Source organism: Pelophylax lessonae (genome assembly GCF_965119305.1).
Source record: "Pelophylax lessonae genome assembly, chromosome: 6".
In the NCBI taxonomy this organism is placed as follows: domain Eukaryota; kingdom Metazoa; phylum Chordata; class Amphibia; order Anura; family Ranidae; genus Pelophylax; species Pelophylax lessonae.
In genome coordinates, this window is record NC_138773.1 from 178,066,895 (window position 1) to 178,091,896 (window position 25,002).

A 25,002-nucleotide genomic window follows, 5' to 3' on the forward strand; every position below is an offset into this window, starting at 1 on the left:
TGGCTCGATAAACAAAATCTTAATATAGGTAGTAGTAAGGCAGTGGAAATTACAGAATAAGGGGGAAGAGGACAAACTGTATAAGTAGTAGAAGAAGAAGAGGGAAGAAACAGAAAATAAGTGGAGTGACTGTCTATCCCTACCTACAGACCAAACAGACTATAATCTATTCCGGCTGAAAGAAACCATGCAAGCTACGGGTATCACACAGCGGAATGTTTTCGCATTGTATTGGTTATCTTCGTATCCACTTTCTCAAGTAGCATTATTTTGTGATCTGGGATTTAGTTTAGACTATGGAAAGAGTAGGGGTTTTCCATGCTGGGTTATTTATTAGCTTAAATTGCTCCTTAACCAGTTCTGGACCGAAAGGATTTGTCCTCTTAATGACCAGGCCATTTTTTGCGATTCGGCACTGTGTTACTTTAACGGAAAAGTGCACAGTCGTGCGACGCTGTACCCAAATAAAATTGATGTCCTTTTTTCCCACAAATAGAGCTTTCTTTTGGTGGTATTTGATCACCTGTGTGATGTTTATTTTTTGCGCTATAAACAAAACAAGAGCTACAATTACATAGTTACATAGTTAGTAAGGTTGAAAAAAGACATCAGTCCATCCAGTTCAACCTATGATGTGTGTTTGCTGTTAACCGTACATTGTATACCCCTGAATGATGTGGTCTTTAAGGTGCCCATCGAATAGTTTTTTGAAACTATCGATGCTCCCTGCTGATACGACCGTTTGCGGAAGAGAATTCCACATCCTTACTGCTCTGACAGTAAAGAACCCCCTACGTACTTTAAGGTTAAACCGCCTTTCCTCTAGTTTTAGTGAGTGGCCACGTGTCTTATTGTATTCCCTTTCTCTGAATAGTTTGTTCCTTATGCCAGGGTCGCCTGTACAGTATTTGTACATTGATATCATATCCCCCCTCAATCGTCTCTTCTCCAGAGAGAATAAGTTCAGTGCTTGTAGTCTTCCCTCATAGCTGATGTCCTCCATTCCCCTAATTATTTTTGTTGCCCTTCTCTGGATTCTTTCCAGTTCCAGCACATCCTTCCTGAGGACCGGTGCCCAGAACTGATGCGGCCGGACCAGAGTCTTGTAGAGTGGGAGAATAATCTATTTATTTCTGGAGTGGATCCCCTTTGTTATACATCCCAGTATTCTGTTGGCTTTGCTTGCAGCGGCTTGGCATTGCATGCCACTTCCAAGCCTGTTGTCTACCAGTACCCCCAGGTCCTTTTTCATCTTAGATTCACCCAGAGGTTCCCCCCTAGTGAGTAGCTTGCTTTCTGGTTTCTGGCACCCAAGTGCGTTACTTTACATTTTTCAACATTAAACCTCATCTCCCATGTAGTTGCCCACGCCATTATTTTGTTCAGGTCCGCTTGTAAGGTTTCCACATCCTGCATAGAAGATATTGGCATGCTTAGTTTAGTATCATCCGCAAATACTGAGATTGTACTAGATATCCCCTGCTCTAGATCATTTATGAATAAATTAAACAGGATTGGCCCCAGGACAGAACCCTGGGGGACCCCACTTTCCACACCCGCCCAATCCGAGTACTCCCCATTAATCACCACCCTTTGCACTCTCCCCTGGAGCCAGTTCTCTATCCAGGTACTCACCTTATGGTCCATACCTACCTTCCTTAGTTTGAACAGTAAGCGTTTGTGGGGAACGGTGTTAAAGGCCTTTGCAAAGTCCAGGTACACCACATCCACTGGCTTACCTTTATCTAGGGTGGCAGCTCACTTCATCGTAGAAGGTTAATAGATTGGTTTGGCAAGAACGATTTTTCATGAATCCATGCTGATTACTACTAATAATACCATTTTCATTACTAAAGTCTTGTATGTGGTCCCTTAACATCCCCTCCAAAATCTTGCAGACTACTGATGTTAGGCTGACAGGCCTATAGTTACCCGGGATATATCTCGGCCCTTTTTTAAATATTCGTACCACGTTGGCTTTTTTCCAATCAGCTGGCACCATACCTGTCTGTAAACTATCCTTAAAAATCATGAATAATGGTCTGGCAATCACCTGGCTGAGCTCTTTAAGAACCCTAGGGTGCAAGCCATCTGGTCCCGGTGATTTATTTATGTTAAGTTTCTCTAGTTTAGTTCTAAGTCTATCTTCTGTTAGCCATGGCGGTACTTCCTGAGGTGCATTATTTAGTGTGGCCTTACAAGCTGGATTAGTGTAGCCCCCCGATTCTTTTGTGAAGACTAAAGAGAAGAAATTATTTAACACTACCGCCTTTTCCCTGTCCTCTGTGGCCAAATCTCCCTTGTCGTCTTTTTTGGGGCCAATGTGTTCTGCCTCGCTTTCTTACTATTTATATACTTAAAGAATTTTTTGGGGTTCTTTTTTTTACTCTCTTCCGCTATATGTCTCTCGTGTTCTATTTTACCCACCCTGATTTCATCTCTACATTTCTTATTACACTCTTTGTAATGCCTGAATGCTGCCAATGACCCCTCAGTCTTGCATTTTTTGAAGGCCTTTTCTTTAGCATTAATATGCATTTTTAAGTTGGAGTTTAGCCACCCAGGGTTTAGTTTTGCTCTTTTAAATTTATTTCCCTTTGGAATGCACTGGTCAATCCCTTTGTTTAGTATGCTCTTGAGGCACTCCCATTTTTCCTCTGTGTTCTTTGTTCCCAGGGTTCTATCCCATTTGATATTTTCTAGCAGAGAGCGCAGTTTTGGGAAATTGGCTCTTTTGAAATTCAGTGTCCTTATATTACCCTTATGTTTCCTATTACTATGATTAATACTGAAACTAATTGACCTATGGTCACTGTTTCCTAAGTTGCCCCGTATTTCTATATCCGTGAGCAGGTCTGTATTGTTGGTAATCAGTAGGTCAAGTACCGCATTGTTTCTTGTCGATGCATTCACCATCTGACCCATTAAATTGTCCTGCAAAACATTTAGGAACTGCCGAGCCTTGGCTGAGTGTGCGGTTCCTTCTTCCCAGTCTATATCTGGATAATTAAAGTCCCCCATTATAATGACATTTCCCATCCTTGCTGTCAATCCTATCTGTAAAAGGAGGTCTGCCTCCCCCTCCTCCCTCAGGTTGGGGGGCCTATAGCATACGCCCAATATTACCTTCCCCACAGTGCCTTCCCTTTGAAGTTCTACCCATAGGGATTCTGCCTCGTCCATAGCTCCATTATTAATATCATCCCTCATATTTACCTGTACACTGTTCTTAATATACATATATATTAATATATATAATTCTGAAAAAAAAAATATATTTTTTACATTCTGCTATATAACATTCCCAACATTTTCAAATATTTTCATAATTTTAGGCCAATTTGTTTTCTGCTACATATTTTTGGTAAAAAAAAAAAAAAAAATTGCAATAAGCGTGTCCTGATTGCTTTGAGCAAAAAAGTTATCGCGTCTACAAACTAGGGAAAGATTTGTCATTTTTATTGCTTTTTTTTACTTGTAAAAAACTTTGCGGCGGACAGATTGGACCCCTGATATTTTCGACACTTTTGGGGGACCAGCGACATTACTACAGTAATTAGTGCTAAAAATATGCACTGTTACTGTAATAATGACATTGGCCTGGGAAGGGGGTGATCAAGGGGTTAAATGTAAGCCTAGGGGGGTGTGTCTAACTGTGGGGGGGGGGGGGCTTTTGAAATGATCATAGAGACCTGTGATCCTATATAGAAGGATCACAGGCGCTCTGTGATCATTCCAGAGAGAAGAACGGTCGGCTGTGTTTACAACAACTGACCGTTCTCTCTCAGCAGGGAGCGGGTGGCCGGCATAATTCAGAGCTGCCAGCCCCGTGCATCGGAGTCCCCGCTGCCGAGTGGAGGCGGGAGCACACTCGTCCCCTAGCAGCAGGCATGCGACTGAAGTAGTCCGTCAGTTCGCGCAGGAGGGGCTGCCTGCCGCAGTAAAACTGCGACGGGCGGTCCTTAAATTGTTAAACAATTCAGGAGGCTAAAAGGGGAACTGCAATCTGCTCACATAATCTGTAATAAAAACATGTTTGCCATTCTGAAGCTTCCCTCCAACCACTTTGCATATTACTTTATATATACTGTGATTTTGTACTTGCCAAATATGCTGCAGAAATTTCCTTCCACTAAGTCTGGGGGCAGCCATTTTACATAGTTACATAGTTAGTCAAGTTGAAAAAAAAATAAAAACACAAGTCCATCTAGCTCAACCAATAAAAAACAAAAAAGAAAACACAACCATACAATCCCATATACACAATCCTATACCCACAGTTGATCCAGAGTAAGATGAAAAACACCAGCAAAGCAGGATCCAATTTTGTACAGCAGGAGAAAAAATTCCTTCCTGATGCCCCAAGAGGTAATCGGATATTCCCTGGATCAACTTTACCTATGTAACTATACAGACACACACATACTGTACATATATACAGACACACTCACACCACTGTTTGCCTGCACATTTCTCCTCTCTTGATGAATACTCATGGATCGCTACAGTCTCCTGTTGTCTCTGCCCTCATCCAGCCCCCTCCAGCTCTGCAGCTCTCATTAGCACCCCCTTTGAGTCACCCCTCCCTCCCTTGCTGACAAGGGAGAGCTGTGCATGATGTCATTAGCCTAGGCTAATGACCAGACAAGAAAGAGGAAGTGGGCTGTATAAGGTATTTACTGGCAGAAAAAAAAATGTTTTACTCTCCAAAGGAAAAATGAAAAAAATACTAAGGTCCACTTTAATACAGAAAAATGTGTGTTCGGCTTTGAGAGGAATATACTTTAAATGTAGTCAAGATGGAAAAGGCTGCCAGGTGTTCCTGGCATTGCCGGTTGAGGGGAAGGAGCTCCGACGTGAGATGATGCTCACATCCACGCTGGAGTAGGCTACCCGCCGCCTGATGCATCCAGCGGCCTGCGCTGAAGGGAGACGGCGTCCAGCCGTCTGAATGCAGTGCAAGCGGAAGCTCCGTGCTGCTGATCCCCAGCCTTCTGACTCCCCTCCTGCCGCCACCTTCTCTCCCCCCCCCCCCCGGTAAAGACCACTGAACCAGCTTAGCACATTATCCTCCTCCTGGCACCATCCCTCTGGGGGTCCCTTTGAAGAAGAGATAAGTGATAGAGCCTGTACTAGGATTATGAAGGAAAGGACTTTAACAGAGACAGATGGCCCTTTGTAATAATTAGCAGAAGGTTTACTGCTGCTGTATCTTCTATCTGATTGCTGTATACTTTGAAACCCTTCCTCATATGTGCTCAGGTTTACATCTTAATCCTTGATTTAAAAGGACTGAGTTTTTCCCTGGCTTTTGTAGGCTGTGTCGCATTGCACTTAGCAGTAAATTGCTCAACGTTGCTACTTTGCCATTTTTCCTCTTGTGGTAATTACTTACGGTTGCCCAGGCATTTTTTTTCCACCCCACAGTTGAAACTACCCCGGGTCAAAGATTAGAGGTAAATCAAAAGCTAACAAAGTAATTCAACCTGCCCCTAGCCCAGGAGGTACCCAGCGCTACATGTCAGCAGAGACTAGTATGGTGAAAGAGGGGCCTGATAGCCCCAAACAAGGGGCTTAAGGGCGGCCGGGGACGGGCAAGCAAAGAGTGACCTCCAGCAGGGAGAATCGGTGGCCTAGGGGCAACCAAACCAAAAACTACTGGAGAAATCCCTCAAGGGGGACCTAAAGTTCAAAGTGGAGGCTCTAAAGGGGAGAGCTCAGTCCTAATAGCAGAAGGAGATGCTGGTTTGGAGAAACCCCAAATAAGTTTACCTCTTATTAAGGAAGCCTTAGCGGGCTGCTGTCTAAAATGGAAACATCACTGAAATCGGATATAGCGGCAGTCAGGGCAGATATTGGACAGGTGCTCGGCTGTGTAGAGGAAATGGAGGGGAGACTAGATGTACATGATCGACTACTGGAGGGTTTGAGTAAACAGATGAAGTCGCTGCAGAAAGCTAATAGATCCCTACTATATAAATTAGAAGATCAGGAGAATAAAAGTTGAAAGAAAAATGTGCGAATAAAGAGCTTACCAGAGAAACAGGGGGAGGAAGACTTGATAATAGTAGTACAAGCTCTCTTTAACCCTTTGTTGGGAAAAGAGCCCCCAGAAATTTTAAAAATCTATAGAGTGCACAGAGTGGGAGGATACTGAAGCCAGGCTGGGGGTGCCCCAAGAGATGTGATTGCGAGGTTCCATTATGTAGAAGAAAAGACGATAATTATGGAAAAGGCCCAGAATTCTTTTGCAATTATTTCTGAAGGAGCAAATATACAGTTATATGCCGATTTGTCGGCTGAAACTCTGAAAAGAAGGAGACTCCTTAAACCCCTGATAGAACAGATGCGGGTCTCTAATATCTCATATTGCTGAGGTTTCCTGGCCTGCCTCAAGGGGGGAAAAAAAAAAAGACAGCCACACAGCGATTTGAGATTCTGGGTGCACCAATAATGTCGAGAGAGGAACAGTGGTCTCTGGTGGAGAGGGGAGTGGGAGGGCAGAATAGGCAAATGGGGGAGGGGAGAACAGGCAGATGGGGGAGGGAGGGGAACAAGAGGGAATATAAGGTTTTTGGTACTTGGAGTCTTGTGTAGTTTGCCCTTCTTGTTCCCGCCTCTTTCCTTCCCTCTTTTTTGTGCGGCAGTGGGGGGAGAGGGCTTGAGAGCTTGTTGGTCCAGTGGGTGGAGATGGATTAGGGCGTTAGAGTTGTTGCCCCCTGGGAAGGTATCGACAGGAGGTGGCACATGGTTGTGTGTCACCAGATCCATACAATGAATAAAGATCTGGACAATTGTTCAGCCCTCTGAAGGGATAACCTCCATGGGAAGGGTGCTGGGGTAGTTTATTTTTCTTTTTTCCTTCCTTCCTTTTTTTTTTCTTATCTCTTTCCCTCCGTTCTCGCTCCCCCTCTTGTTTCAGGACTTCTCTCAAGAAAAAGAAGTGTTAGCTGCTCCTTTGGCTGCCCATGGCTCTGGTAAATCTAGTATCATATAATGTTAGAGGCTTGAATACACCTAGAAAAAGGCATAAGGTAACTAAAGAACTGTATAATTATGGGGTGGGAGAGGTCTGTCTACAAGAAACACATATTACACATGCCTCCGGGATTAAACGGTCATCTTGTCTTTTTCCTATGTGGTTTTATGGCGACTCGGTTTCGAGTCACTAACGAGGAGTGCAGATTGGATTTGATAGGAGCACTGTGTTTACGTTAAAGGAGCAGCTGGCAGATCCCAAGGGGAGGTTTTTGTTTATCAAGGGAAGACAATTTGATATGGAGTATACATTTGCAAACATTTACTCCTCTAATAAAGAGTCAAATAAGTTCCTGAGGAAAATTCTGAAAAGACTGATGGTATTCAAAAGGGGAGGCTTATTGTAGCGGGAGACTTTAAAGCGTAACTCCACTTTTGTTCAGAAAAAAACATTCCCCTCTGGGTGATCTATTTAAATTACGAGTTTAACAAACTTTGTTGCAGATAGCTACCTTTTGTTATTCAACCAGTTGTGGCAGTTGCAGAGCACTAATGAGAAAAGCTGCTGGGCCTGCATCCCTTTAGACCTGTTCCTATTGGAAGTATCTCACCAAAAATTACATTTTTGTTGCAGGGGATGCCAGAAATCTGACTTGTATCTTAGGCAGACTTCTGGGAAAATTGGTGAGCCAATCACACAAGCAAGAAGTTATGTTTCTGGGGTGTGGTCAGCACACATTCTGTGTACAGAAAATCTCCAGGTAGCCATATTGCATTGCATTTGCAGAAAATTTCAACAGCTGCAGATTGAACAGGAAAGATCATTTTTAATAACATTCAATTACAATATAATTTGTGTCATAATTGAACCCTCTATATGGTTTTTTCCTTAGTTGCTTTTTCCCCCATGAAAGTGGAGTTACCCTTTAATATGGGGTTGGACCCGCGCTTGGATTCATTGACGGGACTTTTCCATCTCCCGTTCCAAAGGCAGAATGAAATTAGGAGATTACTGGGGGAGTATCAGTTGGTGGATGCTTGGAGGGTTAGACATTCAGAGCTTAGGGATTATAATTGTTACTCCTCAGTATAGGGGTCTTATTCAAGGATCAATTATATTTTAATACCGGTTACCAGCGGCCAGTGCACATGATGGATAGATAGAGACAGAGGGCCCTATACAGACTGTCCTCCACCTATAGCGATCCTCGTGAGCGTTTCTTGGTGCACCTGTGAGCAGGGACACTGAAATCATAATTCTGGAGAACCTTTGAATTGATTCATCAGAATGTGTCCCCATACTAAATTACTGCAGTGAATTTCCAAGTTTTTTCACCGGTGACCATCCTCCTCTCTGCTGAGAGGTGGGCTGTTACTGCTGGGACCAACATAACCGTGATCCTAAATAAAGTGCAGAAAGGGGTTGTAAACGGCGCTACCTTTGTGCAAATAAATAATAATAAAGTGCACTCACTTGCAATTAAATGATAAATAAGGGGGTGTGTCCCATAAAACCAAAAAAAAGGTAAATATACTGTGTATCAGGTGAGTACAAGTAAAATAGATCAAATATCCTGATGTGTGATAGGTAAAACCCAGAAAGTGCTGAAGTGCAATAAATAAATTGATGACATAGACAGTGTATTTATTGTGATGTACAAATAATTAAATCAATCCAGTGCAGGAATAAAATGAATCAATTATTTAGTGATATTACTGGCACTGTTACTCTTGTGAGCGCAACATGCCAGTAGAAAACATATAAGTGAAATAAAAGTGGTAAGTGAAACCAGGGAAAAAATCCCTTAAAATAAATGTCAGCTGCAATCACCTGTGTGACCACTAGGTGTCGCGCTGTATATACAACCTGCCTTGTACAGAAGTTAGGCAAGAGTGAGTCTTCAAGGGTCCCCCTCCGCAGTCAACAAGGCACCAGTTGGCGTGTTTCCATATGGAAGGAAAGAAGAGGGGAGCCCCGTGAAGTATCAATCGCAAATATTGAAAAAAGAATGTAGTATCCACTCACTGTCAGAGTTGTGATAGCTGCCTCGTATCAGGAGGCTCCAGCAGACGTCGATGACGAAACGCGTAGGGCGGGTCCATTGCGTCACAGCGTCACTTCCGGTTGAGAAGCTTCCCGGCGAGTGCTACTGATACGAGGCAGCTATCACAACTCTCACAGTGAGTGGATACTACGTTCTTTTTTCAATATTTGCGATTGATACTTCACGGGGCTCCCCTCTTCTTTCCTTCCATATGGAAACACGCCAACTGGTGCCTTGTTGACTGCGGAGGGGGACCCTTGAAGACTCACTCTTGCCTAACTTCTGTACAAGGCAGGTTGTATATACAGCGCGACACCTAGTGGTCACACAGGTGATTGCAGCTGACATTTATTTTAAGGGATTTTTTCCCTGGTTTCACTTACCACTTTTATTTCACTTATATGTTTTCTACTGGCATGTTGCGCTCACAAGAGTAACAGTGCCAGTAATATCACTAAATAATTGATTCATTTTATTCCTGCACTGGATTGATTTAATTATTTGTACATCACAATAAATACACTGTCTATGTCATCAATTTATTTATTGCACTTCAGCACTTTCTGGGTTTTACCTATCACACATCAGGATATTTGATCTATTTTACTTGTACTCACCTGATACACAGTATATTTACCTTTTTTTTGGTTTTATGGGACACACCCCCTTATTTATCATTTAATTGCAAGTGAGTGCACTTTATTATTATTTATTTGCACAAAGGTAGCGCCGTTTACAACCCCTTTCTGCACTTTATTTATATCCTGACCCCTCTTGGGGTTTTGGTTGTTGGCCGCTTACACCTGTTAGTTGTTCACGCTTCACCGCACACTCCATAGCGCTGTTCATTTTCTGCCTTTATTTATTTATTTATTTTTTTATAACCGTGATCCTTTCCCTTTTCTTGCTGAAATCATAGGTGAACATAATCACACCTGCCGTCTAACAGGTCTATGCTCTGAATTTCCCCTGAGGAAGGAATCATTATTAGATTTTGAAACATGTCGGGATGTCTATTGTTGAATTATTTATCAGTCGTTCCACCTGGACACTGACTCTATGCGCCAGGCCTGAGCTAAACCTATATTAGCGCGGTATTGTGCTATGTGTGTTCTTTTATCATGAGACTTTGTTAGCTGTAGCAATTCTTCTATGTCTATTTTTTAATCTTGTTCAATAAATTATCTTTATCTTATTACATTTTCTCCATTCCTATATACTCCCTTTACCCTTTGATCAGCCTTGTCCACTTAAATCCCCGTGGGGCATTTTCCTTTTTGTTTTTCTACAATATTTTGGGGAGGGGACCTAGGCCAGTTTAGTTGCACATATCCATCTGCTTCTTACATTTCAATGATATTTTAATAGAGCATCAACTACTAGCTTCCCTTAAGGATGCGACAATTAAGTCCATCACACTCTCTGATCACCCAGTGATCGCCCAGTTAGATTTATTTACAGCGATACCCAGAGAAAGAACCTGGAAGCTGAATGATTTGCTAATTCAGGATCCTAAGATAATCAAGAAGGTGAAGGAGCTGAACAGCTTTTTTTTTCCTATCAATGATACACCAGAGATTTCACAAACTATTTTGTGGGAATCGCATAAGGCTTATACAAGGGGGATATTAACAGGGATTGGGACACAAAGAAAGAGGGAAAAGGAGAGGATGAACCAGCTACTTAGGGAGATTCACATATTAGAACAACGGACTAGACCCAAAGGTATCCCAGAGAAGCGAGATTTAATTGAGAAGAGAGGGGAACTGGCGGCACTTATAGAACAGGAGACAAAAAGCACTTTTCAAATAGTCATGAAAGAAAAATATCAGTGGGGGAATAAACCTGGGAAATGGATAGCAAAAGCAGTGTGGGAGAAAAAAAAATGCATCCTATATTCCCAAAACTAAAAACGAGCATGGGGAAATAGTGTACGCATCCCCAGATATCGCTCAGGCATTCCACTCATACTATGGTCAGCTTTATAATGCTAGACAGATAGAGGAAGGTAGGGATAGAGGAAAGGAAGATCTGCGGGAGCTTGAACTCCCAAGGTTACTCTGAGAGGTGTTAGAAGATTTAGAGACCCCGATCACACGCAAAGAGGTGGGGTGGGAAATAAAGAATATGGCCCTGGAAAAGAGCCCGGGTCCCGATGGATATTCGATTCTGTATTATAAAAGGTTTCAAAAAATCCTAGTCCCCAAACTATGTGAATATTTCAACAGAGTGGGAAAAGAAAACAATTTAAGAGAGGAGTCTTCGCTCACCTACATACAGTATCTCACAAAAGTGAGTACACTTTGGAGATAGGATTATACGATGGATCTCTGTCTTCTATAATCACCCAATGGCAAAAATAACTGGGAATGGCAGTTTGTCCTCCTTCTTCAAACTATATACGGGGACTAGGCAAGGGTGTCCCCTCTTTACAATGCGGTTTGCTTTGGCCCTAAAACCTCTACTGGCAGCAATTCGCAAAAATCCAGACATTAGAGGGGTGAGTGGGAAATAGGGAGTAGAAGGTGGCTGCATATGCGGACGACGTACTATTCTTTCTCTAACCCTAGGCTAACACTCCCGATGGGGGAATTAGGGAGATATGGGAAGCTATCAAACTTTAAAGTTAATATAGCTAAAGCAGAGATTTTGACTATTACAATACCAAAGAGAGAACAACAGGCAATTCAACCTAAATTCCCCTTTGTATGGTGTAGAGAGGAACTGGGATACCTTGGAATTAACTACATCTCTAGCAACTCTGTATAAGGCCAACTATATACCAATGCTGAATAAGGTGAATGAACAGCTGAACTCCGAGACCTAGACCTCTTTCATGGCTCGGCAGAATAATCATATTAAAATAATATTCTCCCCAAGCTCATATATATTCCAAATGATCCCAAGCACCCTCCCCAGGTCTATTTCAGGAAGTTAAGAGCAATGGTATCAAAATACATATGGGTACATAAATTCCCTAGAATTGCCAATGCAGTACTTACAAAGGGAAAAGAGTCAGGGGGTGGAGGGTGTAGCTGCGCCCGATTTTAAAAAAGACTATCAGGCAATCTCTATAGCACGAATAACAGACTGGATGCAAAATAAGGAAGGTAGGAGCTGGGTGGAAATTGAGTGTGCACATTGCTGGGTAGATTTAGGAAAGATGGTTTGGGTTCCACGGGTTTACCAGGATTTGGCCAACAACATGAGTATATTGACTAGGAACACGTTAAGGATATGGGATAGCTTCTGTAGAATTTTTCACTAGAATTATAACGCACCTATGATTTCATTAATAGATACAAATGATTTTAAACCAGGGAAAGGACTATTTATATTTTGTTAGATGGGCAAAAAATGAGGTGATACAGTAACAAGATGTAATCGTAAGAAATAGATTGTGCACATTCTCTGAAATAACACAAAAATGGGGAAATTTGCCACTTAAATAAATAAATGGAGAACTAGGACCCCTCCCAGACGAAGAAAAGAGGAAGAAAGTTTTGAGATTAGCTTGCTATTCATCGGTTGACTTAAGGACAACAGAGATGTGCTATAAGCTTTTTGCTAGGTGGTATCTCACCCTGCAGAGGGCTCAGAGGTTCAGTGCAGCGATATCCCCAACTTGTTGGAGGGGATGCGAAGCCCCTGGGGCCATTGCGCATCTGTGGTGGGAGTGCTGTATTCAGGTGGAACCTTGCAGTTGTTTGTTACATAACATGGAGAAAAAGGTGACGGCATATAAGAATACGCTAGTGCCTCATTAGCTGAATGCAGCTAAAAGCCTGATACTGGCACTTTGGCGATCGCCAGAAGTCCTGAGTATGAGAGATTGGGCCGTAAGGGTGAATTGGGTGAGATCCATGGAGGAAACGATATCCACAGTAGAAGACTCCCGTGGGAAATAACCGGATATATGGGAGGATTGGACGAAGTTTAAAAAAAACTGAGGGCTATATGAAGATGCTGGGTGTTTGAGCTTAGGGAGTAGAATTACCTGGGCCTTAGAGGTCAAGGTCAGAAGTTATGATGTATTAGAGAGAAAAAGCCTGAAAGGGAACAAGGGTAGTAGAGAATAGAATAGGAGGGGATTTGGTCAATAATTTTCTTATTTTTTGGGGTGGGGGCAGGGCTTTTTTTCAGTGGGAACGCGGGGGAACGCAGTTCCGGCACCTCCAGCACTGAATGTATGTAATTGCAAGGAATGCAACATTGTCTATTGATGCTGGCTGCTGAGGGATCTTTTCCTGCAGGAGGGTTTATTGCTGCTGGGGAGGTCTAGTGTGGCTGCTGGGGGATATATTGTCTCTGGAAGAGATCTCATTTTGCAGGGGGGGGTCTATTGTTTATGGGGGGGGTTCTTATGTTGCTGAGGGGTCAGTTGTTGATGGGAGGGATCTACTCTTTATGGAGCAGTCTATTGTAGCTGGCTGCTGGAGGGTCTATTGATGCTGTCTGCTGGTGATCTGTTGTTGCTGCTGGGGACCCATTGTCGCTGGCTGGATCTATTGCTGCTGGGGGGGTCTATTATTGTTGGCTGCAGGGGATCTATTTTACTGCTTTTTTGTTATCAATAAAAAAATCCATACAAATTGCTCAGTACCACAAATGTTACTTGGTTCTGTATTTTCTAAAAAGGATTAACCTGGGAGGTGGGTCGTGGGTGGAACCAAGGAACGGTTCACGGAGGTAGGTAGGGGCGGAGACAAGGGGAAAGTCCGAAAAAGAGAATTCCTGCACCTATTTTCTGAGAAAAAAAGCCCTGGGTGGGGGTCATTATTACAGAAAGTTTATGTAATGTTTATATATAATCGTTAATCTGTGTTTTTTATATGTTTATTGAAAACTAAATAAAATGCAAATCTACAAAAAAAAAAGATGGAAAAGACTGCCAAAATCTCTGAACCAGGAGGCAGGTCCTCCATATCTGGAAAAAGGTTCCCAGTTGTCTACTCCCATGCAAACATGTAGGATAGCCAGGCACAAATTTAGCAATGCAAACAGGCATCATATACCATCATGTCAAAACCTTGTAATTAGGTTCTACTACAAGTATGTTGCGAGAGCAAGTTTTCATTGTGTCCCAAATACAGTACAATTTGCCAGCATCTAAAATTAATCCCAAGGTCCCCCGCCCACTGATGTTTGCAAGTCAGGATGTAAGTGGGGTAAGAAGCATAGTATAAATAGGCAAAATATTTCCTGGGGAATGCGGGTCTCTACGACATCAGCTTTCGAATAGAGACAAGCGCAATGGTCCATCTGGGAGCTTAATATAATGCTCCAGAATATTGATATGCTTCTGTTGAAGGCAATTTATAGGTTTGTTTTAATGAAGGGAATAGGAAAACTTTATTACAGGTGACTACATAGGAAGCCCCAAGTGACCCCAACTTGAACCACGTCTGGAAGAATGAAAGGTAGTGAAAAGCAGGGCAGACTAGTGCGAAGCTGAATATTTATGGGCTTCCTGTACTTGCATTGCATGCCATGCTTAAAATTCGGATTAAAGATGGATGGCCTATCTGCCAAATTAATCCACGGTAAGTTTTGAATTCAAATTGGGTCACATTCCACTGTCTCTAAAGATACTCAAATACAGGCTCAAAGGTAACATGAAACTTAGAAATCTGAGCCAACTGAGCTGCTTGATAGTATTTTAAAATGTTCAGTATCCCTAGTCCACCCATGGATTTTAGACAAAAGAGGGTGTCCCCCTTCAATCTAGGTTTACCATTACTCCAAATAAAGTGAAGAATAAGTCTCTGCGTGGACCTGGTAATATGTGAAGGGTCCACAATCTCAAAGAACTCACAAATATAGTAACTTTGGAAGAAAAGTAATTATGATAGCAGCCACTTGTTCAAGCCATGAAAGCAGAAATGTGTACCTTGCTTGAAAAAGGTAACCACTTTTGTGTAAAAGAAATTCGCAAATAAAAAAAATAAACAGTATAGCATATACAATTGCGACACAAGTCATATTGTAACTGAATGTTATTAAAATTTACCTTTACTTTTTAAATCTGCAGCGCTGTAATTTTCTGTAAAATGCAATATGGCTACCTGGAGTAGCTCTGAACACAGATGGTGTACAGAATGCCCCCCCAGAAATGTAATTTCCTGCTTCTGTGATTAGCTTACTGATTTTCCCAGAAGCCTGTACTAAGATACAAATCAGATTATGGGCATCCCCTGCAACAAAAATGTCATTTTTTGTAAGATACTCTAAAGGGATGGAGACACTGCAACTTTCCTCATTAGAGTCCTGCAAGTTCAGCGGCTGATTGAGAATTATAAAGCCACTCCCATACAGATTTACTCAGCACATGGACATAAGACAGCGATTTCTTCAGAAAATCAAAACGTAGGAATCTGCAACAAAGTTTGTTTAAACCCCTGCAAAGTACATAGATCAACCCGGGGGGAAATGTTTTCCTCTCATCAAAAGTGTGTTACTCTTTAAGTTATGCAATAAAGATGGGTAATTATCAGCATTTAGGGTGTCATAGAAATTGATGAGGTATTCCTAAATAAGGGAGGGGCCAGGGAAAATCAAAACATTGACTGTGGATTGAGGCAAAGAGATATTGTAGGCCTTGACTTAGCTGTATTGATTTGATTTATAGAGACTGAACATTGCAGTGAATTTCAATACCAAGGCCAATAGGTTTGAAAGGGTGGTGATAGGATTAGTAGCATGTAATATAATGTCATCTGCAAACATGCTAAGTTTATGGGGAACTCTCGCTATAGTGATGCCAAAAATTAAGGGGTTGGAACTTGTGAGAGAAGCGAGTGGCTCAATAAAAAGGGCAAATAAAAGTGGGGAAAGCGGGCACCCCTGGCGAGTCGCACATCTAAATAGGAAAGCAGAGTGAAAACCTAAATATTTCATGGCAGGAATAGAAGGGAAGGATCCAGGTGCAGAAATGGGGTCCCATGTGAGTCCCTTTTCACATTGTGTGGGCGTGACTGCACTTTCCGACTCAGTAGCTACTCAGCTACAGCTTTGACAAAGGCTCTTGCTGTGATCCGCTGTCAATCAATACAGAAGGGCTGGACAGGGGCAGGTCTCCTCTTTCCATCTCTGCTGTGGTTTTAATAACCAGGCTCTTGCTGGGACTCTCATCAATCAAATCAGCAGGGTGGCCAGGGAGCATGGTAGCTGAGCGTACGATAGAGGATACAGGTACACTGTGAATGTGAATGGCGTCCCATATCTCCAAACAGAAAACAGAGACACAAACTGACCATGCCAGCAAGGATCTGCCTCGGTGCCTGGCATAGTCAGAATAAAAAAGATGGAGGGGGAACTAACAGGTAAACCAGGTATATATGGAGGCAAAAAAGATATATCAAAGTAACAGGATAGATCTAGCCCCAACAAAATGACATGAGATACAATTTTTTGGGAGTAATACACACCGAAAAGAACAAAGTGTGAGAAAGAAAACGGTAGGGAAGACAATCCAGAAATAGAAAGCACAGAAGAAAAGAAGGGAGAAGAAAGACAACAAAACTCCATTTATTTAGGCTTGGTTACCTTGTTTTCTCTAGGAGATATATGGTAAAAAGTTAACCAGTGTTCTAAACTTGACTTTATTTACTTGCAGGGCCGCCATCAGGGGGGTACAGCCCATATACTTGTAAGGGGCCCGAGCCTCTGGACGGGCCCGGCGAGGATGGGAAAAGGCCGGGGTGGATGCAGCGGTGCTACGTGACTGCCCTGGCTTTGAGTGTGAGTCGGAAGCTGCTGCGTCTCTGTGTCATTGAGCTCACATCGGGCTGTTTGCTGCCACCTCTGGCTACTGCCTGCATTTGCACTCCTCGTGTGTGCTGCCTGTACTGTATCCTGGACTGCAGCTCCTCTTTGTGTCACAGACACATGGGGAAACAAGAGCGGGGGATGGGAAGACCACCTTACAAGGGCTATGTACAACTGAAGGGGGGGGGGGTGGTTGTGTACATGTGTGTCTCTGTATGTACATGTGTGTCTGTGTATGTACATGTGTGTCTGTGTGTCTCTGTATGTACCTGTGTGTGTGTACACATATCTGTGTGTGTCTGTGTGTGTGTGTACATGGGGGTGGGTGGGTGTCTGTGAGTCTGTGTGTGTTCATGTCTTTGAGTGTACATGTCTGTGTGTACATGTCTGTGAGTGTACATGTGTGTGTACATGTGACTGTGTGTGCATGTGCGTACATGTCTGTGTGTGTGTACATGTCTGTGTGTGTATATATCTGGGAGTACGTGTGTGTACATGTTGTCTGTGTGTGTATATATCTGTGAGTGTACATGTGAGTGTACATGTGGGTGTACATGTGACTGTGTGTGCGTGTGCGTACATGTCTGTGTCTGTATATATCTGTGAGTGTACATGTGTGTGTACACGTGACTGTGTGTGTGTACATGTCTGTGTGTGTCTGTACGTGTCTGTACATGTGTGTGTGAAATATATACATGTGTGAGGGGGGCTGAGTGCGTACACGTGTGAGGGGGCTGAGTGCGTACACATGTGAGGGGGCTGAGTGTGTACACGTGTGAGGGGGGGCTGAGTGCGTACACGTGTGAGGGGGGGGCTGAGTGCGTACACGTGTGAGGGGGGCTGAGTGCGTACACGTGTGAGGGGGGCTGAGTGCGTACACATGTGAGGGGGGCTGAGTGCGTACACATGTGAGGGGGGCTGAGTGCGTATACATGTTGGGGGGCTGAGTGCATATACATGTTAGGGGGGCTGAGTGCGTACCCATGTGAGGGGGGCTGAGTGTGTACACATGTGAGGGGGGCTGAGTGTGTACAGCTGCTGAATTTGGATCTTTTTGGACAAAATATAATTCCTTACTGTTAAATCTGGATAGCACTGATGACTTCGAATAGAATTTTCATTTTCATATATTACGTTGTAAGTGTTAAAATAAAAGTGTAAACTGAATGACTCACTGTTATGGCTAGTGTGTGGATTTGGTGGGATGGCCCATGGCCAGGTCCTGCTGAAGGTTGGTGGGACGGCTCGGGGGGGGGGGCAGGCCTAAAGCTGTGTAAGGGGCCCCACAATTTCTGATGGCTGCCCTGTTTACTTGTATGGTTCTGGCAATAAAACTGATCCACAAACAGCCCAAAGTCTGTAGAAGTGTATATATTTATCTTTCAAATTTGACCATTGTAGTAAAATAGCAACGAGGGGAGCGGTTATTCTGACAGGATATTTTAATAAACATAGCCTGTCAATTTACCTTGGTGCACATGCCCAGGCATGGACAATGCAGCTGCTCCTGCACGTTGTCAGAGTTGCTCTTGCCCTTATGATCAGTGTGATGGCCAATACAGCAATCACTAATAACTAATAGTACTACTGACTTCCTCTCACAACAAAGAAAGAGGAAGGGGGAGGATTCCACCCTCCACCATTTCATTTAGTGGTAGAGTTTTAAAATGCCATTGATCACCAATGCTTGTGGGACTGCTTTAGAGGTAATTTGAAGTCGTGATCGAGCGATATCGTTTTTTTAATGTCAATACCGATATTTTGGTCATCGGATATCGGTATCGGCCGATATTTTCGGACATTAAAAAAATATCTATTTTTTTCACAAGTACTCTTGTAGAGGGATCTGGGGGTCTAAAAGGACCCCAAACCACCCCTCTGCACTTAAAAGCATTCAAAACACCAGGAAGTGATGTCATAACATCACTTCCGGGTTTTTTTACATGGAGACCAATCAGAGCCGAATGCGGCTTTGATCGAGTCTTCGGTGGCCGTGCAGGTAGGATGCCCAGGTCTCCCGGTGGGACGGGAGACCCAGGCGAGCCGCGGAAGGCGGCGGGAGGGGGACGTCCCCTCCCGCTCCTTGTAATGACAGCGGAGCGGCTTCTCTAGCTGCAGGCATCACTCCGCTACAGCACTTTCCCGAAATATCGGCAATATCGGTAACCTCAGGGGCCAATTCTGATATATCGGGGAAAGTGCATATCGGCCCCCGATATATCGGTGTTACCGATAAATGGTCGATCCCTAATTTTAAGTATTTTGGGAATTATCTATTAAATCTAGCCATTGCACACCATGCAATTTCATCCACCATACTTTGTTCTACCAATAACGGAAAACATATTGGATTCAGTGGGTAAATTAAAACCTAAGAGCACTTTAACCACTTCGATGCTAGCATATTTTTCTATTCCAAAAAAATGTCAAAAAATGTGGCCTTGGGGTGTCTGCTTTCCAAAATGTCCTGGTATTTCTAATTGATTTTTTGTAAGGTAAACACTTTTTTCACAATTTTTAGTCTTTTGGCCTAGATTAAGTAATAATAAAAAAAGCCCAAGACAAGCCAAGCCAGAGAAATTGTCATCTAGTGACAATGTGTAGGGCAGAGCCTGAAGTGACATCAACATGCAAAGTGGCTGTTGGACTGGAACTTGTTCAGCTGTGTGGCACAGTTTTCTTGGATAATGTGAGTGTGCACTTTTATATTGTATTAAATGGCTTTTAATCCAGTACAATATATAAAGCCTTTGTTTTGCTTTCATTTTCTTGTGAGCTTGATTCCATATTGTTAAAACAGCAGAGTCCATACAAAGTATTTGGGGTTAATCCCACAAGCGCATGTAACCACCCATTTATAGAGGATAATGGAAATCTGGTAAGCGGACTTGTTGGCTGCTTACTAACTGCTGGATGCTCTCAGGATGTAAGGATTTTTCCACTTGGATCATATTTATATGGTCACATATTGAAATGGTCACAATTTATTGAGGGGACTTAAGCACATTGTGATTGATCGAGACTCGTCACATGTATGGACAATCGATACAGATTTACAACATTTTTTAAGTTTTACACAATTTGTATGCACATTGATATGTTTATGAGTGATTGTTGCCGACTGCACAATATTTATGTGTTTTGTACATATTGTATAACTAGTATTATTCTGTTCGCCAGAGTTTAGTTTAAGCGCTACATTCTCACATATTAAGCATATATGCACAGTGCATCTGGAAAGTATTCACAGCACTTTTTCCAGATTTTATGTTACAGCCTTATTCCAAAATGGATTCAATTCACTATTTTCTTCAAAATTCTACAAACCATACCCCATAATGACAACGTGAAAGAAGTATTTGAAATATTTGTAAATTTATTAAAAAAAAATAATAAATCACAAGTACATAAGTATTCACAGCCTTTGCTCAATACTTTGTTGAAGCATCTTTAGCCCCAATTACAGCCTCAAATTTTTTTGAGTATGATGCTACAAGCTTGGCACACCTACATTTCGGGCAGTTTTCCCATTCTTCTTTGCAGGATCGCTTAAGCTTCATCAGGTTGGATAGGGGGCGTCAGTGCACAGATCTCTCCAGAGATGTTCAATCAGGTTTAAGTCTGGGCCATTGAAGGACATTCATAGAGTTGTCCAATAGCCACTCCTTTGTTATCTTGGCTGTTTGCTTAGGGTGGTTGTCCTGTTGAAAGATAAACCTTCACCCCAGTCTGCGGTCCATAGCGCTCTGGAGCAGGTTTTCATCAAGGATGTCTCTGTACATTCCAGTTCCTGCCACCGAAAAACATCCCCACAGCATGATGCTGCCACCACCATGCTTCACTGTAGGGATGGTATTGGCCAGGTGATAAGCGGTGCCTGGTTTCCTCCAGACATGATGCTTGCCATTCAGGCGAAAAAACAAAAAAATCACTTTGTTTCATCAGACCAGAGAATTTTGTTTTTCATGGTCTGAGTCCTTCAGGTGCCTTTTGACAAACTCCAGGTGGGCTGTCATGTGCCTTTTACTGAGGAGTGGCTTCCATTTAGCCGCTCGACCAACAAAGGCCTGATTGGTGGAGAGCTGCAGAGATTGTTCTTCTGGAAGGTTCTCCTCTCTCCACAGAGAAACGCTGGAGCTCTGTCAGAGTAGCCATCGGGATCTTGGTCACTGCCCTGACTAAGGCCCTTCTCCACCGATCTCTCAGTTTGGCCAGGCGGCCTGCTCTAGAAAGAGTCCTTGCGGTTCCAAACTTCTTCCATTTATGGATGATAGAGGCCACTGTGCCGATTGGGACCTTCAATGCTGCAGAAATCTGTGTATCGATACAAACCTGTCTCGGAGGTCTACAGACAATATCTTGGACTTCATGGCTTGGTTTGTGCTCTGACATGCACGGTTAACTGTGGGACCTTATATAGACAGGTGTGTGCCTTTCCAAATCATGTCCAATCAACTGAATGTACCACAGATGGACTCCAATCAAGTTTTAGAAACATCTCAAGGATGATCAATGCAAACAGAATGCCCCTGAGCTCAAATTGGAGTGTCATGGCAAAGGCTGTAAATCATTCTGTACATGGGATTTTTTTGTTTTATATTTTTAATATATTTGCAAAGATTTCAAAAAAACTTCTTTCACATTGTCATTATGAGGTATTCTTTGTAGAATTTTGAGGAAAATAATGATTTAATCTATTATGGAATAAAGCTGTAACATAACAAAATGTGGAAAAAGTATAGCGCTGTGAATACTTTCCGGATGCACTGCAGTATCAAAATTTTTGTGTTAGCAGCTTTACATTCTATTTTTTAATGATCCAAGTGCGGATCTGTATATACACTGTATGTTTAGTTAAAGAAAAAAAAAAAGAAGCTCACTGGTAGTTAACTACCACCAATAGAAAGCTTTCTCTCAAAAAATAGTAGAAAATTAATTTGGGTACATGGTTGCAAGACTGTCAAACTACTGTAGCACTGAAAACTAAAAACTAGCTTGAAAAAGAAGAGGGTGTTGCATAAGGCTGGGTTGTCCTACCACAGCTATACAGAAGTGCCTCTCCAACCACATACTCCTGCACTCCATGGAAACAGGAGGATACACCCTAGACAAGCTGTCTGGCACAATGTACTATCCGGATGATTTCTGTATTTTGAACTGTAGGGAAAAAGAGCTGGTCAACTTGACAATCTTCTGTACTAATGCCTTTGGGAGGGTTCTGCCAAGTTCTCTTTTCTCATTTCCTTAGATAGTATAGATTAGACTGTGATTCCTTCTCAAGGAGTGTGTTAGTTGTAGAATGTGGTCAAAGAGAGGGATCTCTTTGCTTACATAAGGTCTCGAATGAAGTTCATGTGTTGTACAACCATTAAAGTACCAGCTAAGTTCCTGGATTTATGCTGGGTTTCGGCAAGTTAAAGTTTTCTCTAGGGGGGCCCTTAGATTGTCCTATACTCTCATATTCCAGTTATTAATTCTTGACAGGGCATTGGCCTTATAGTATAGGTGAAGGTCTGGGGTTTTTGGCACCTAAAAAAACTTTCAAACACATCAAAAGCCACAACAGGGATTGCAGTATTTAGCAGAAAGGTTAGTATCAATCAAATGATATTTTCTAAATATGTTATACCAAATGTGTTTTGCAGTGTGTTTAGTGCTCATCTTCTATACTCTGTTTAATGCATCTCAACAGTCAGCTGGTTTTATGCAGCATAATAAACAATAGTCAGCACAATGAAAACCATTCAAACTTCTAGCTGCGGCACACCACATTTTCTTTTTCTGAAGCACTTGCCAACGGGCTCACTGCAATCAGAAGACAGCTATTAGTGGCAGTGTTTTCTATGTTTGTCTAATAGAAAGGGGGGGGGGGGGGAATAAAGCAGTGTAGTGAGCAACTCTAGAGCATTGTCCTTTATAACCTTGAGCAAAACAGTCACTGAACACGTGGTCAGTTTCCCAAATATGTTCTTTTGTGCTGAAGCTAAACTTGTACTAACGGAGTATAATATGAAGAACTTTTATTCCCTACAATAGGAGTCATTGCTATTTTTGGCTGTCAGACCCTCAAGGCACATCCTGCTGTCAGTCTAACGAATGCACTTCTGATACACACATCTACAGTTCTTAAAAATAAGTTACAGTTTCCATCTGTTGGAGATTCTATTATTTCTGTGCTAGGCTCAGTTCTAAAAGTAGTACCAGCAGACTGTGCCATCAGAGCTTATACTGTAGTTTACTGCATTTTCTTTCGAATTTAGGAGAGTATTTTGGGTAAAGTTTACAGCCGTGGCTAAAAGTTTTGAGAATTTGACACAAATATAAATTTTCACAAAATCTGCTGCTGCAGTGTTTTTAGATCTTTTTGTCAGATGTTACTATAGTATACTGAAGTATAATTGCAAGCATTTCATAAGTTTCAAAGACTTTTGTTGACAATTACATTAAGTTTGTGCAAAGAATCAATATTTGGCTGTCACTGCTGTCAATCAAACTCAGTAAGCAAATCAGGAGAGAAAGGGGGCAGGGCCGAATGGCAGCTCTGTGTCTGAATGGATACACAGAGCTGCAGCTCAGCTCGGGTTCCCCCAAAGCAAGCTGCTTGCTGTGGGGGCACTCAACAGGAGGGACCAGAAGCTCCAGCTAGGGACCCGAGAAGAGGAGAATCCGAGCCACTCTGTGGAAAACCAACTGCCCCAAGGAGGTAGGTATAACATGTCTGTTATTTTGAAAAAAAAAAAAAAAAAGACGAGACTTTACAAATCACTTTAAGGTCTGGGGAGGTTCCTGCCCATGAACCCAAAATTTTGATGTTTTGTTCCCCAGGCCACTTAGTTATCACTTTTGCCTTATGGCAAGGTTGGAAAAGGCATTGTTCATAATTAAACTGTTCTTGGATGGTTGGGAAAAATTGCTCTTGGAGGATGTTTTTGTACCATTCTTTATTTATGGCTGTGCCCTTTCCCTTGGCTGAGAAGCAACCCCAAACATGAATAGTTTCATGATGCTTTACTGTTGGCATGACACAGTATTAATGGTAGTGCTCACCTTTTCTTCTCTGGACAAGGTTTTTTTTGGATGCCCTAACCAATCAGAAAAGGGGATTCATCAGAGAAAATTACTATACCCCAGTCCTTAGCAGTCCAATCCCTGTACCTTTTGCAGAATATCAGTCTGTCCCTGTTGTTTTTTTCAGGACAAAAGTGGCTTCTTTGCTGCTCTTCTTGACACCAGGCCATCCTCCAAAAGTCTTCTGCGCACTGTGCATACAGATGCACACCCACCTGCCTCCTGCCATTCATGAGCAAGCTCTGCACTGGTGGTGCCCCGATCCCGCAGCTGAATCAACTGTAGGAAACAGTCCTGGCACTTGCTGGACTTTCTTGGGCCATCTGAAATTTTCTCCACAAATGCAGTAGAAACATTTTTTTTTGCGATCAGGTTCATTTTCATAGCAAAGAGAAGAGAGTTTGCAATAATTACAATTCATCTGATATTTGTGTCATTCTCAAAACTTTTGGCCAAGGCTGTATATAAAACTTTGTTATGAAATCTAAAACAGTTTTGCTAACATACGGGTTATTTTTTTCTATGGCCAGGTTTGAGTTATTTTTTTTTAAATAGCACTTTTGGTTTTAATCTTTATATTTTTCTTGCTAACCACACCAACTAGTGTATCTCCATTAGCCCCTAACTACAATTTCTTTGCTTCTCTCTCATATTTGACTTCTTCATGTAATGCTAGTTTAAATATTGTCAGACGTCCTACCCATTCTTTCTCCCATCACACTTGTACTGCTCTCTTTAAAGTGCATCATCATAACGCCTCTCTCCCCATCTCTTCCTGGGAATATATGCAGATCCAACACTATACCAACAAAACGCTTCAAAACCACACAAAACCTCTCGCACTAACAACCTTTGAAAAACTATGCCTTAAACCTACACCACAGACCCACCTAATATCTAAAATGTCCGCGCTACTCTGGGATAACGCAAAAGCAGGGGACGGGCACTTCTGTAAAACCTGGGCAAGCGATCTAAACAAGGACATATCTGAGGCCCAGTGGGGCTCAATCTTCCACATAGCGCATAAGGGATCCATCAATGTATCTACACAAGAAAATAATTATAAACTTATTTCTCGCTGGTACCGTACGCCCTCATTATTGCATAAAATGAACACCTTTATTGACAACCGCTGCTGGAGATG

The 25,002-nt window shown here is 42.4% G+C and overlaps 1 protein-coding gene across 1 annotated transcript in view; it reads right to left on the reverse strand.

Moving 5' to 3' along the window:
• Positions 1 to 25,002, reverse strand: part of PGAP1 (post-GPI attachment to proteins inositol deacylase 1) — a 278,399-nt gene that overhangs the window by 60,835 nt on the left and 192,562 nt on the right. The gene's annotated exons all lie outside the window — the stretch shown is intronic.